The sequence below is a fragment of the Sorex fumeus genome, unplaced genomic scaffold (assembly GCF_029834395.1).
Source record: "Sorex fumeus unplaced genomic scaffold, SorFum_2.1 ptg000044l, whole genome shotgun sequence".
Classification (NCBI taxonomy): domain Eukaryota; kingdom Metazoa; phylum Chordata; class Mammalia; order Eulipotyphla; family Soricidae; genus Sorex; species Sorex fumeus.
The window spans coordinates 31264471-31279971 of record NW_026606101.1 but is presented as its reverse complement, the minus strand read 5'-3'; the positions used below and the strand labels follow the sequence as shown (position 1 = coordinate 31279971).

At 41.7% G+C, this 15501-nt stretch overlaps 1 pseudogene; it reads left to right on the top strand.

The window, feature by feature from the left end:
- The window catches only part of LOC130030371 (serine/threonine-protein kinase 16-like), a 29951-nt pseudogene extending 14450 nt beyond the window's left edge, over positions 1-15501 (top strand).

Below are 15501 nucleotides of genomic sequence, written 5' to 3'. Positions count from 1 at the left end.
AAAGGGCTGGCTCCACCTCCATCTCGTGAGGCCCCACTTGTCTCGTCACTGCAGGCCCAAACCTGACTGTCCAATGGCCTCTGGAGGATGGCAGCCACTGAGCCGCCAAGGGGAAGCAGAAGGAGAAACAACACCCTTTCCCCCCTGGGGTGGCTTGGTGGCAGTAACTCATTGCGGGGACCAGACGCATCTCTGCCAAAGACTGCTGGATTCTGAAATTTGTCTCTGAGTCCCTGGGATCATTAAGCAGTCCCATCAGGAACCACATAGGCCATGCCTCCAATTATATAGCTGAGCTGGAGGTGGTTTCTGGGTGTGTCTCCTACAGACCTAACTTTTGGTCGTTTACTTTCTTGGAAAACTTGGCCCCAAGTTTTTTGGGTCTGGCCAAAGGCACAGCAGAAATTTTGGGGTATCTGGAAGTCTGAAGGCGCCATCAGGCTGCTGATGCACTCTGATTTGAGTTTAAATCTATAACTCAAGTTTATAAATTGCCACATCTACATACACTATTTTAACCTAATCATTTGCTTGACTTAGTTTTAAATAATATTTCTAAGCAATAATGCCACAAAAATAAAAGTTTGATGTATTATTATTTTTATTTCATTATCTATTCTGATATGTGAGTTTATTCCATGGCTATAGATACAAAACATATTGCATGATAGTACCATTATGTGGAGTGTATTTATCAAATAATATTTTATATTTTCTTGAATACAAAGAAATATTACATATCTTAACTTGACAAGGGGGGTTGGTGTCTATATTTTGACCAAGAATGGCTAGTTAAAGAGTGGTCAGAATGAATGTATGGCTTCACTCCCTTCTAGACTTTGTTCCTGAAATCTCTTGCATGATCTCTTTCTCTCCGTGCCTAAGGGAAGAAATATATTTACAACGGTGAACAAAATGGGCTCTTAAAAACTCCACGGGATCTCAGAAATAGTGTGTAATAATTGTGAGCTGAAGATGCAAACTAATTGAATAAAAGTGGCTTAGACAGGCAGAACAACTCAGTCTTCTGAGGAGAGTATATGTCATTCCTTATTTTTCAAAGGTGTGAATTCTAGTGTGAAAGCAATGAAGTTGTTTGAGTCTTGGAACTAAAAGTAGTTCTCAAAATTAAAACTCTTGAGGGGTATGGTGCTGCCAGCAGGTCAATCTGTACCTGTGAGGCGAGTGCATCAGCAGCCTGATGGCACCGTCGACTTTCAGATACCCCAAAATTGCTGCTGTCCCTTTGGCCAGACCCCAAAAACTCGGGGCAAAGTTTAGGAAGAAAGTAAACACCCAAAGTTAGGTATGTGGGAGACACACCCACAAACCACCTCTGGCTCAGCTATATAATTGAAGGCATGACCTCTCTGGTTCCTGATCGAACTGCTTAACGGCCATGATTCCAGAGACTCAGAAACGAATCTAGGAACCCAAAGGCTTTTGGCAGAAATGCATACTGTTTCTGCAGTAGGTTACTGGCGCTGAGCCACTCTGGGTGGGAATAGGTTTCATGCCTTAGCCTGTTCCCCTTGGCAGCCCCGGTGCCCACCATCTTCCAGAGGCCACTGGACAGTCAGGTTTGGGCCTGCAGTGTTGAGACACGTGGGACCTCACCAGATGGGTGTGGAATCGACCCTTTCCTCCCCATCCCAGCGAGACCTCAAGTCGCCACCTTCAAACGGGCTCTCTGGCTCCTGATCAAGCTAATTAACGGACATGATTCCAGAGACTCAGAAACAAATCTCAAAACCCAGCAGCTTTTGGCAGAAATGCATCTGGACCGCATACAAGATGGTCGCCGCCTAAGAGCTTATTAGAAAACCAGGTATGAGCTGGTGGTGACGGGGCAACTGCAGTCTCATGGGAAGGAGGGTGGTACCGACTCATCCTTCACACCCTACTGAGGTCACAAATTGCCCCCCACAAGCAGCTCTCCGGCACGGCCATGGATCCAGAGGCAAAAGGACTTAATCCAGAGCCTGGCAGTTTGTGGCAGAACAGTGAATGGACCATGTGTTAAACTACAGCGCTATGCCTCCCCGGGAGGGAAAGGGTGTTGCTCCCTTCTGCCTTTTTCCACCTGGCAGCAAGGTGGCCACCACCTCAGAACTTACTGGAAGGCCAGGTATGAGCTGGCAGTGACAGGGCAACTGAATTCTCATGGGAAGGGGGACGGTACCAGCTCGTCCTTCACACCCTACCGAGGTCACAAGTTGCCCCCCACGAGTGGCTCTCCGGCATAGCCATAACACCAGATGCACAGAGACCAATCTCACAATTATCTGGCTCTTTGCAGAAATACAAAATTGCGAGGCCACTACTGTAGCCACGTGAGATTATATGATTCTCATAACCAGCTATAGAAAACGAATTATTTCACAAAGCCTTTTCAGCAATTCTGATTTTGGGGGGGGGGGGAATTCTAAACAATAATGGCGCATCTTTTGTTGAAATGATGAATGTAATCAATGTAGAGAAGAGTTAAGTGGAAATCATTTGCCTCACAAGCATTGGGAGGGGTGGGAGGGGTGTTATATTGGGATTCTTGGTGGTGAAAAATGAGTACTGGTGAAGGGAGAGGTGTTTGATCATTGTATGACTGAGACTTAAACCTGAAAGCTTAGTAACTTTTCCCAAAGTGATTCAATAAATAAATATAAGAAGAAAATAAATAAATAAATAAAATTATGAAAAAAAGAAAAGTAAGGTGGAGTTCATGCCCAATTCAATCAGCTAATCAGTGGCTGAATAAATAGCAGTACACCTACATAAAAAAAAAATCAAAACTCTTGAAATTCAAAACCAAGCAGTATTCAAAAAACTGATCAAGTCTGTCTTTAAACATATGAATACTTGAGTAATAATTATTTGAGTTACTATATTCATGAGAATTCTGAAAGTTCTTATGGCATGATTAGGATTTTTGTGGAATGATTTTGAAAAACAATATTTGGTATTAGCCAGTGTGACAAGTACTTGAGTAAATGCATTTTTCTCCCCCAAGAAGCAAATTTATTGTCATTTCAAAATGGATTTAGGAAATTTGGTCAGAAATTATTTTAAGAAGTGATTATTTTAAGTGATCTTACCCTTTTTTGTTATTGTTTTTGTTTATTGTACATTTCTTAGTCTGAACCTTTGCCTCATCTCTCTAGTCCAAAGACATGAGCTGACAATATAAATTACCTTCTTCGTTTTCCACATAATAGAACTTGTGGTTTTTATAAACATATAAACTGTATGACTTTAATCTCTATAATTTGTATCATGAGAGGCAATCATTCATTATTATTAAAATGTTTAATAAAGTATTGCTAATTAAAATGCAACAGTTGACCACATTAATGAAATTAAATGATTGTTTTATCACATTATTACTACCTATAACTTAATTTTATTTTTCTAAAGGAAATGTTCTATTAAAATAGACCATTATTTCAAGTGAAAGGAAAATGAGAAAAACCCTTAATATCTGAATAATATATGAAGTTTAACCAGCTAACAGCAAGAAGTATGCATAGAAAATTGATAATATATTAGAACAAGTGTCATCATGAAATGGCTGAAGTATTATTTTATTTCATTTTTATTTATTTTAACTTTATAGAAAGGGCTCAAATTGTTATATTATCAAACTATCAACACTCCATGCTTCAATTTTCCTTATAAAATTTCTATTATAAAAGTATCAACTTATATTGCATCTATTGTTGTTGCATCTATTGCGTCAATGAAGAATCTAGAACTGATACTAGCATACAACAAATTTCAATTCACTTTCTGTCAGTGAGTGAGCATGCAGCTAATGCTGGCCATTACTTATTAGTGAATGTTCTGATAAGAAACATAAACCCTATTAAGATTATGAAGGGTGAGGTGACAGATATTTTTCAACTTTAATATACAAATAAATTCAACACATTTATTAGTATCTATTGTTGGTTATAGTGAATCATCAATGATATATTAGAAAAAGAAATATTGACTGATGAAGCTATACACTAAATTTTTGGAATTTTGTGAGTTACTTAAAAAATTAGTATTAGTCACTGTGATTTACAATACTGTTAATGAAGTTTCATGCACACAACATCCTAACATCACTCCTCCAAGAGCTCCCTTTTCCCTCCACCATTGTCTCAGGGGTCCCCAATCCTACCCCCACCCCTGTACCATCTCCCTGCCATAAACTAAACTCAGTTCTGTAGATTCTTTATTGTGTGTGTCTTTTGGGTCACACCCAGCGATGTACAGGGGTTACTCCTGGCTCTGCACTCAGGAATTACTCCTGGCGGTGTTCAGAGAACCATATGGGATGCTGGAAATTCAACCTGGGTCAGTTGCATGCAAGGCAAAAGCCCTACTGTGTTGTCACTCCAGCCCCTGGAGATTATTTCTTGGATATTCTTCCCCCCCCCCTCCCAGTTGGCCATTTGTTATTTTCTTACTATGCTTCTTTAAAGCCCACATATGAGAGATATTGTTCTCTATGTTTATTTCTCTCCCCTGGCTGACTTCACTCAACAAGATAATGCTCCAGTTCTGTCCATGACTACTTGCAAGATTTTGTCTTTTCTTATGGTCAAGTAGCATTCCATTGTGCATATGTACCACAGTTTCTTTAATTGTCATCTTTTCTTGAACACTTTGGTTGTTCCCACACTTATTTTGGTTTCCACATTTTGCCTGAAGTGAATAGTGCTGCAATGAACATAGCAATGCAAATGTCTTTTACTGGCTCTTGAGATAGGTGGCCAGAAGTAGGATTGTTGGGTCATATGAATGCTCAATTCTTTTTCTTTCTTTTTTATTTTGCTTTTTGGGTCACACCCAGTCATGCACAGGGGTTACTCTTGGTTCATGCACTCAGGAATTACTCCTCGTCGTGCTCAGGGGACTATATGGGATGCTGGGAATTGAACCTGAGTCGGGCAGCGTGCAAGGCAAATGCTCTACCCGCTATTGCTTCAGCCCCAAATGCTCAATTCTTAAACACAAACATTATTAAGAACTATTATAATGCTGAGAGTAAAGTCATTTAGAAGGAAAGAGATAGATATGGAATGATCTTATGTGGGACTTAAAGATAAAAACCAAGGTGGTAACAAAAGACCAGAGGCAACATAAAGGGAGAACTGATCTATACTATTCAGAGGACAGAGGCAGGGAGGCAGCAGTTAAATGGAAGAGGCTCTGGGGCCATTGGTGGAGGAAGATGGGTACACTGATGTTGGGTGTGGTGTTGAAATTATGTACCTGAGGAACTATTATTAACAAAACTGTAAACCACACAATCTCAATCAACAAAGTGTATCATCTTCCTCCCCACAACCCTTCACCAATAAACTTTTAAAATAAAGTACATTTATATGCTATTAAATGCATTATGTTAAAAGCAAAGACATCACTTAAAATTGACAGTTTTCACTATTTCCCATGTTATGATTATCTATACTCTAGTATTTATTCATGTTTGCTGTAGTTACATGGTAGAAGTACTATATGACATTAAACAAGTGTATGAGAAATATATACTATATCATCATATAGTATTTCTACTATGTAACTAAAACAGACATGAATAATTACCAGAAAAACTACAGTGTAGTTTTTGCATTTCATTCCCACTGCTGTGTTCAGTGATCTTAAGGATACTGATTAAAACTATACATAAAGGGAATACTTATAATGTAAAATTAACAAATACTCCCAATCAAATACACATTTCCAATTACATCCCCCACCCCAACTTGTCATTCAATATTTATTATCATATTGCTGACTGTGGTAGGCCTAGAGATGAAAGCGTGAGTTAGACAGTAGGCTCTGGGAAAGCAAAGGGAAAGTGGAAGAGGAGGCAGAGTAGGTAGAAGCTTCAAAATCTATCATTTAAATTAGTGGAGAATATTTGGCATTTTGGTGACGTTAAGGCGTGGTATCTGAACACCCAGACCATGCTTACTATTGCACACAAATTATCTTAATTACACTCTCTTATTTATTTCATTGGTTTTGGGCTACACCCGTAGTACTTAGGGCTTACTCTTGGTTCTGTGCTTAGAAATGATTCCTGGTGATGCTGGGCATCCAGTGGAGTTGGTCTCATGTGAGATAAGTGCCTAAGCCCCCGTATTATCACTCCAGCCCAATTTTTTTAAAGAATCATCCAAAAGAGTCCACACATTTTTTTACTGTCTTATACAAATTTTTGTGGATCTAATTATATCAATTTATTATTTTAAGGAAAAATATTGGGTCGTACAAGAGGAACAAATGCATTTTATAAAATTTTACAAAAAATCTCACAACCTTTGACTATTTAGCACTTAAATATATGGTTAAAAGTGAAAATGTACAGTTAAGGGAATTATCAGAGAGAAGACACTGTAAGCTCATTAAACAGGCTTATTACTATGGTTTATCTTTATCCAGTCTTGAGGCATGAATTGAACTTTCTATAGGACCTAAAATACATCATCATCTTACATGATAAACAGTTGATGGCATAAGAAGGTGCTGACCCAACAAATCAATGTTAATAGCACCAAGCAGATATGAATAGCTACAAACTATTCATTTGAACTCAACTCCAACTGTTCACTTATCAATCCCCCAACACCCTACCTCCCATCCCAGCCTCCCTCTATGGCAGGCACTTTTCTTCTTTCTCATTTTGTGCATTATGGTTTGCAATACAGGTACTAAGGGGTCATCATCTTTGCTCAGGGAGTTCAGTAATTTTATTGGGAAGGTAAGGCCAGAGTAGCTTTTTAAATTGGGTGGCAGCTTTTGGGTGTGGCATGACTGCTGAGGCTTCCACTCCCAGAAGTACAGGGAGGTGAAGGGCAGTAGCCCATCCCAGCCCCAAGAGAGCATGGAGCTTTCAGTACAAAACCTGCTTACTGAATTTTCAGGAGATTATATCTCTGTGAGGTCCATACTGAGATGGTGGAGTCTGGTCTGGGACATGATGGTGATTTTGGATTATGGAAGCAAGTGGCTGCTCAGGGCTCTGCTTGGGCAGGCACCAGGCTCATCCACCTCCTGATTTACCCTTGCGTGGGTCTGAGATTAACTGAGGCTTTTGATCTCTTTTGAAATTTATTTATGGGTCTCTGAAGCAAGGCCGATAAATGAGCTTGTATAGCTGAGCTGGAGGTGGTTTGTGGGTGTGGCTTCCATATCTTTAATTTTTTCCATTTTAATATCTTGGGAAACTTGGTCCTGAGTTGTTGGATTCCAGTCAGAGGAGCAGTGGCAATTTGGATGTATCAGGAAGTCTGATGGCCCCATCAGGCTGCTGATGCACTCGCCCCATGGGTACAGGTTGACCTACTGGAGGCATCACACCCTTTGTGCAGTTTTCCCCTTGATTTTTAAATTTCTGTATTCAAATTTATATATTTGATGGTTTTTGAGACCATCTTTTACAGTCTTTCCATAAATGGTTTTGCTGCCTAGATAACTGTTTCTCAAACCTCTTCCAAGTGTCCCCCTGTCTCTTACTGTGGCCCCTCATTTATGCATTTATGAGATTTTCTCATGTGGGTCCCTTTACATATCTATGTGACCCCACTGGAAAAACACTGGTCTAGATTCTATCCCTGTTTCTCTGTCCCTCGAAGGCAATCCACATTCTTTCATTCAGATTTCAACCAAAATAACACCTCTTGAGAGCGCTCTTCTTTGATCATCTATATCAAATAGATGCTTATCTTCTTTTTGGCTTCACCACTAGCCTGTATTTCATTCATTAACTGCATTTTCATCTCCTGTGTTTAATAATGACTAATTTATGCCTTTTGTCTGGTTCATCAGGTAGAGTGTAAACTGCATGAGCTCAGGGTCCATGTTTATCTCATTTTCTAAGAATATGCCTAGCATAGTGCAAGGTACATGGTAAATGCCCAGTAAAATGTATTGAATGAAAAAGTTTGGACACACCCAGAACTATATTTTGATATAAAATGCTATAAAATGCAAATGAAAATTGAAGGATAACAACCGATTTGTCCTTTCTCCCTTGCCACAAGGAGCTTCAGTTTATCAGGTTGCACCCATCACAGTGCGAGCCAGAATGTTCTCTTGGACCCTCTGCCTGTCAGAGCAGCTCTCCCTGGACGAGCCAGTTGGCAGCCCTAGACCGCCCTGGAGGAGGATGACTGTGCCGCTGTGGGCCACGGGCTGTGTGTCTATTCTTGGGGAACTTTCACAACAAGTGCTACCTCTTCATCCAGAAACTGGAGGAGAGCGGGTTCAGCTATGTGGACCTAGTGGAGGGTTTGCATGTTGGACACTTCTACGCCCTGAAGCAAATCCTGTGTCACGAGCAGCAGGGCCAGGAGGAAGCGGACATGCATCCCCTTCTTCTATCACCCCAACATCCTTCACCTCTTGGCTTACTGTGTGAAGGAGCGGGGCTCCAAGCAGGAGGCTTGGCTACTGCTCGATTTCTTCAAGAGAGGGATGCTCTTGAAGAGATCGAAAGGCTGAAGGACAAAGGCAGTTTCTTGACTGAAGACCAAATCCTCCAGCTGCTGCTGGGCATCTGCAGAGGCCTCGAGGCCATTCATGCCAAGGGTTATGCCCACAGAGACCTGAAGCCCACCAATATCTTGCTCGAGGAGGAGGGACAGCCCGTTTTAATGGATTTGGGCTCCATGAATCAAGCTCGCATCCATGTGGAGGGCTCTCGCCAGGCTCTGGCCCCGCAGGACTGGGCAGCCCAGCAGTTCACCATCTCCTACCGGCCCCCGAGCTCTTCACTGTGCAGATCCACTGAGTCATCGATGTCTGGTCCTTAGGCTGCGTGCTCTACCCTTTGATGTACGGTGAAGGGCCCTATGACATGGTGTTCCAGAAGGGGGACAGTGTGGCCCTGGCTGTACAGAATAAGCTCATCATCCCACAGAGCCCCAGGTACTCAGCAGCGATGCAGCAGCTGCTGGACTCGAGGATGACCGTGGACTCCGAGCAGCGCCCTCATGTTCCCGACCTCCTCACTCAGCTGGAAGCCCTGCAGCCCCCAGTGCCGACCAGCACACGACCCACATCTGAGCAAGCCAGTGGCTGTGGTCCCAGCAAGTCAGTGGCGTGGTCTGAGCCAGCCAGTAGCCGTGGGGAGAGGGCAGCTGCAGAGCCCGGGACGGAGGCTCCGGGCCGTGTGTGGTGTGGCGTGGCGTGGCCTTGCGTGGCTCACTTGCCATTGAGGGCAGGGAGGGGGGAGCATCTCAGGATTCTCTCCTTTTGCCCTCTCGCTCCCAAGAGCAAAGGGGGTAGGGCTCCTGAGTTGGGGGGCGTGGGTGCCAGTGTGGGGGGGCGGGCTCTAAGCTCACATCATGGTCTGGTTCCAAATTCGGGAGCACGAGAGATTGTATACAAAGGAATAGGAGTGACTCGGGAGCACTGTGATGGGTGCAACCTGATAAACCTAAGCTCCTTGTGGCAAGGGAGAAAGGACAAATCAATTGTTATCCTACAAAAATAGCATTCATTTTGCCATTCCCTTTCTTGACAGATAAGAATATTTATATCACAGTATTGTTGTGTACCTCTCCCTACCTTTGTGTCTTTTCTTGACTTTAGCCAGATGTTCCAGGAGCCCCACTAGCACTTGTCACCACTGAAGTCTCACCTCAGAGTCTTCTGTTTTCATAATCTGTCTCTGGATTTCCTGGTGGCTCTATCTTTACTGGCCCTTCCTGTTTTCTGCTGCCACTCTAAAGTCTTCCTTTACTAAATGTGATTACAAAGTGAAATATGAACTTTTCCCAGAACCAGAAAAATTTTATTATTCCTGAGGAGACTTACAGCATGTAAGTCTATAGCACTGTATAGCACTGTCCTCCAGTTGTTCATTGATTTGCTTGAGCGGGCACCAGTAACGTCTCCATTGTGAGACTTGTTGTTACTGTGTTTGGCATATTGAATATGCCACAGGGATCTTGCCAGGCTCTGTCTACAGCATGTATTGTAGATATTTATGCCCTCTATTAAAGTCATTAAATATATCTATAATAAAAACCAAAAATATGAGTTGTTTACTCAAATGTTCCCCAATTTCCAGATGTTTATCTTACATAAGGAAAAACGGAAAACTCCAAGTAACTAAGTAAATTTCTTTCTACTCATCTTCCTAGATCAGGCTTGTTTAAACACAGTTTAATGGTTTGTTTCTAGCAACCTGACCAGGCTCTTTCCCTTTGTCAAACACTACACATTTACATCTTATGCTTCTTTTTAAAATTCTCTTTGGTAATTAGTGTTTTGTCCTTAAGGACGTGGTGAGAAATACCAAACGAGGTAAAAATATCCTAATGTAATATAATAAATATCATGCAATAAAATTCCTTTAGTGTATTTTGTAGGAAGAGCCAACACAGAGCTGCTCAAAGGACCAGCTGGCACTCTGTGATGGGATCAAAGGCTGGTGACCTAGATTCCAACCTGATGTTTGTAGCACAATGTGTCGCTCCTTGGCCTCCACATTCCAAAGAAGGCCACGGTGAAATGAGTGGGGTTGGTGATAGCTTCATTGTCTTCAGTTGAAAGGCATAAAGAAGCAATTCAGCTCTCATTTTAGAAGTTAACCAAAATCATGGTTTTGTTTTGACCTTACTTGGGTATATTCTATGAAACCTGGATGTACAAAAATGGGAGCTCTGAACATTCTAGAGTGGTGACAATGATTGCTAAATTGATAGAGCTGTGGATTACCAGATGTAGGTCTCCACGAAAATTAGAACCAAACACTTATGTTCTCTTTGTTTCATCTGTAAACACCGTACAAAGATTTTATTTTTGTCTGTAAACATCATACAATAATTTTATTTTTAATTATGTTAATTTTATGCTTATTTAGCTTTTGGGGCTTCACACTGAATGCACAGGGCAGCTCCTGGCTCTGTGCTCAGGAGTGACTTCTGATGGTGTTTAGGGGACAGCGTGCTTGCTGGTGATTTAAACCTGGATTGGCCACAGGCAAGGCAAGCGTCTTACATCTGGTACTATCTCTCTAGATTTACAATCTTTAATTTCTGACCTGAAAGGGGCTTCAGAGTGAGCTTGGAACAGCCAGACTGTTTTTTCTTTCTTTCTTTTTTTTAATTAATGAAACACCATGAGGTACAGTTGTAGATTTACAAACTTTCATGCTTGGGTTTCAGTTATACAATGATCGAGTACCCATTCCTTCACCAGTGCTCATTGTCCACCACCAATGAACCCAGTAGCCATCCCACTCCCCCACCCCATCCCCTCCCACCCTGCCCCTCCTTTGTGGCAGGGCATTCCCTTTTGATCTCTCTTTCCTTTTGGGTGTTGTGTTTTGCATTAGAGGTATTGAATGGCCATCATGTTTGGTCTATAGTCTACTTTCAGCATGCACCTCACATCCTGAGCAAATCCTCCAAACACCCTTTACCTGGTGTTCCCTTCTCTATCTAAGCTGTCTTTACCCCCAGCATCTGCTGCCAGCTTCCAAGCCATTGGTACTTATCCTGGTACTTATCTCAACTATTTTTGGGTGTTCATCTCCCATTCTGTTACTTTATATTCCTGACATGAATCAGTCTTTCTGTTTGTCCTTCTCTTTATGACTCATTTCACTTAGCATGATACTTTCCATGTAGAACCACTTGTATGCAAATGTCATGACTTAGTCATGGCTGCATAGTATTCCATTGTGTAGATGTACCAGTTTCTTTAATCAGTCATCTGTTGTTGGGCACTTGGATTTTTTCCAAATTTTGGCTATTGTGAACCCGGCAGGCTACCTAGAGTATCCTGTCCACATGGCAGAGTCTGGCAAACTCCCCATGGCATATTCGATATGCCAAAACCCAGTAACAATGATGGGTCTCATTCCCCTCACCCTGAAAGAGCCTCGAATGTGGCACTTTCTAAAATCTCAGGGCTAGGATGAAGGAGACGTTACTGTTGCCTGCTCAAGGAAATCAATAAACAACAGGATGACAGTGATACAGTGATAGAGTGCAACAATGAACATGCAAGTGCAGATGTCATTTGACTATACTTTTTTGCTTCTCTGGGATGTATTCCCAGGAGTGGTATCGCTGGATCAAATGGGAGCTTAGTTTCTAATTTTTTGAGAATCATCCATACTCTTTTCCAAGAGGGCTGAACCAGTCGGCATTCCCACCAGCAGTGAAGGAGAGTCCCTTTCTCCTCACATCGGAGCCAACATCAGTTGCTTTTGTTCTTTTGGATGTGGGCCAGTCTTTGTGGTGTGAGATGATATCTCATTGTTTTATTTTTTTAATTAATTAATTTATTTATTAGTGAAACACCATGAGGTACAGTTAGAGACTTACAAATTTTTGTTCTTGGGTTTCAGTTATACGATGATCAAATACCCATCCCTCCATCAGCGCCCATCCTCTAACACAACAGGTCCCAGCATCCCACTCACTCCCCGTACCCCCATCCCACCCTGCCTCTGTGGCAGGGCATTCCCTTTTGTTCTCTCTCTCTCCTTTTGGGTCCTGTGGTTTAAAAGAGAGGCATTGAGCGGCAATCATGTTTGGTCTATAGTCTACTTTCAGCATGCCTCTCCCATCCTGGGAGGATCCTCCCAACACCCTTTATTTGGTGCTCCCTTCTCTATCTGAGCTTCCTTTTCCCCTAGCACGTGTGGCTGGCCTCCAAGTCATGGAGCAAAATTCCTGGTACTAATCTTGGCCACTCCTGGGTGTTAGTCTCCCATTTTGTTACTTTATGTTCCCCAGATGAATGCACCGGAAGCTCATTGTTATTTTGATCTGCATCTCCCTGATGATTAGTGATGTAGAGCATTTTCTCATGTGCCTTTCAGCCATTCAGATTTCTTCTTTGACAAAGACTGGTTTTTCAATTTAAGGCCCCAGAAGATACAATGCTGTTGAAGACCTTCATTACTGGAGATTCCTCAGATACCCTGAACATACGGGGGCTTCCAGGGCTATTTCCTGGAGTAGTTGGAGTTCTCCAGGGCTGCACCCAGCAATGTTCAAAGGACCATGTGATACATACTAGATAGACACCCTTATCACTATGCTCTCTCCCAGTCACGCATGAAACATTTTATTTATTTATTCATTCATTCACTTATTGTCATGCCAGTGATCAAGCCCAGGTACCATGAAAGCAAGGCGAGTGCTTTACTATTTAACCACATCCTTAATCCTCCACACAACAATTTTAAAGAGGGCATATGAAATACATGGTATGAAAAACCATTAGTACAGTATGAGAAATGGTAAAAATGCACAATAAAAATATGAGGCAGGGAATTATTAAACATGTGACCTTTGGTCAGCAGCATCCCCTCAGTAGCATTCAATTGTCTAGGAAAATTAGAATTGGTAGATGTGACTCAGGCCTCACTGGCCTCCAGCTGAGTCAGGGTCCTTAGGTGAGCGAGGCACTTAAGGTGATTTGCTAGCACTTTGCAAAGCTCTGTGTTAAAAAAAAATGTTGGGGTGTGGGCACAGTTATCTTTTTTGCATTTGTTCAATCAGTTGTATTCTACTGGTTTGCTGTGATTTCAGTTAAGTCCAGGCCTTTGTTTTCATTTGCCACTTTGCTGCATCTTCTCTGCCCTCCCTCCTTGCTTGTGACTAGCTTTGAAGACTGTCAATCAAACTTGATTTTGTTCACAGCTCTGGGCAGGCTGGCTGAATGAACCTAGTTAAATCACTTAACTTCCCTGAACTTCTGTTTTCTCTCTCGCTCTCTCTCTCTCTCTCTTTTTTTTTTTTTACAAAAGACATAATGACACTGGGTTACTCAGAGCTTAAATTAATTAATGTTTATAGAGCACTTCAAGCATGGGGATAAAAGCCTCTTTGAAAGTGAGTGTAATTATCATTAGGGCTAATGAAGCAAGCTCCTTACCCCTCCCTCTGGAGGTTTGGGGAGGGCTCTGTAACATAATCCAGAGATGGTCCTTTTCCTTCTTTGCTCACTCTATTGGTGTTTGTCGGTTTGTTTTGGTTTTTGTTTTAATTACAAACTGTATGCAGATGAATGAAGTCAAATGGGTTTATGGTCAAATAAGCCATCATGTTCTGATACAGTGCTTTCCACTGTACCTGTACAATTTCATTGAATGGGAGATGAAATCACAATAGCCCCAGAGGGAGAGAAGCTTTACTAGAAAGTGACTTAGTTTATAGCGATGGTTCTCATGATGTTGAGGTTTATTATTTAGTCCTATGGTTAGCTGTTTTCTAGGAACCTATATCATGCTAATTGCATTAGAGAAAACACCCAGAATTGGTTCTCTAGGAAAATTACAATCTAACATCATAGATGCCTTTCCATGAGGCAAACATTCAACAAATGACTAGGTTCAAAAGAAGAATCCTTGGCCTAACACAGATGATAAAGATGACACTCAGCATCAAGCACTGACTATGCATTTTTATGGTTTAAGCTTCAATTTTTAACTTGTCTTCAGAGATCATGAAAACAAAAGATACAAAATGTCAACTGAGTAGCCACAGGGCTTTAGGGGATTTAAATTAAATTATTGATTATTTTAAATTTGGGAAGGAACTTACAATTTTGTGCAGTAGGAGAGACTTGCCCATTGAGTATCTTAAGTTATTTTGAAGGAAGAAACTACAGCTTGCAAAGTTCTTTCAAAAGATAAATTCATGCGTTTGTTGTTTTTTACCACTGCTTAATAAAGCTATTTAAGGTTTGTGAATTAGTGTTTGGTTGGCCATAACCAAAAAGTAGGAAGTCAAGGGTTAAGGAGGTGGTTCAAAGAAGAGTTCCAGCATGTTAGGACCCCTGATCCTTCACTGCATGGTCTGTCTGAGCAACATCAGCAGGAGACTCTGAGCACTGCTGCATATATACTCACACTCTATGCACCAGCCCCCCCCCAAAAGAGGAAAGTCAATAGTATTGGTTAAGAAGTTAATTCACAGCACTGGCCCTTCTTAGAAAAGTCTAAGAAATGTCTTGAGTTTCATATCTCTTGATTGAGATTCCATATCAGCAGTCTTTTTTTTTGGGGGGGGGGGTCGTCACACCCGCCAATGCACAATACTCCTGCCTCTGCACTCAGGAATTACTCCTGGCGGTGCTCAGGGGACTATATGGGATGTTGGGAATTGAATCTGGGTTGGCTGCATGCAAGGCAAACGCCCCATCCACTGTGCTATCACTTCAGCCCAGGCAGTTTTTTGAGCATAAGCTCCAACCCTTGATTTCCTCTGTATCCCTCAGATTAGTTTATGATGAAACTGATTCAGATATTGTAAAGGAACCATTGATAAGAAATATGAATCAGAATCTGATTAGAGGGAAATACACCAAGTTAGTTACAGATATACATATCAGAATCACTTGTTGAGCATTGATCAATTTAAGCGGCATTCCTAAGAATCTCCTTTGTCCTGCAGGACTGATGGCGCCTCTCCTGCTCCAGGGATTTGTGAATTAGGTATAGAGACTGAGATAAACAGTTATATTGTTCTCTTTCACTAA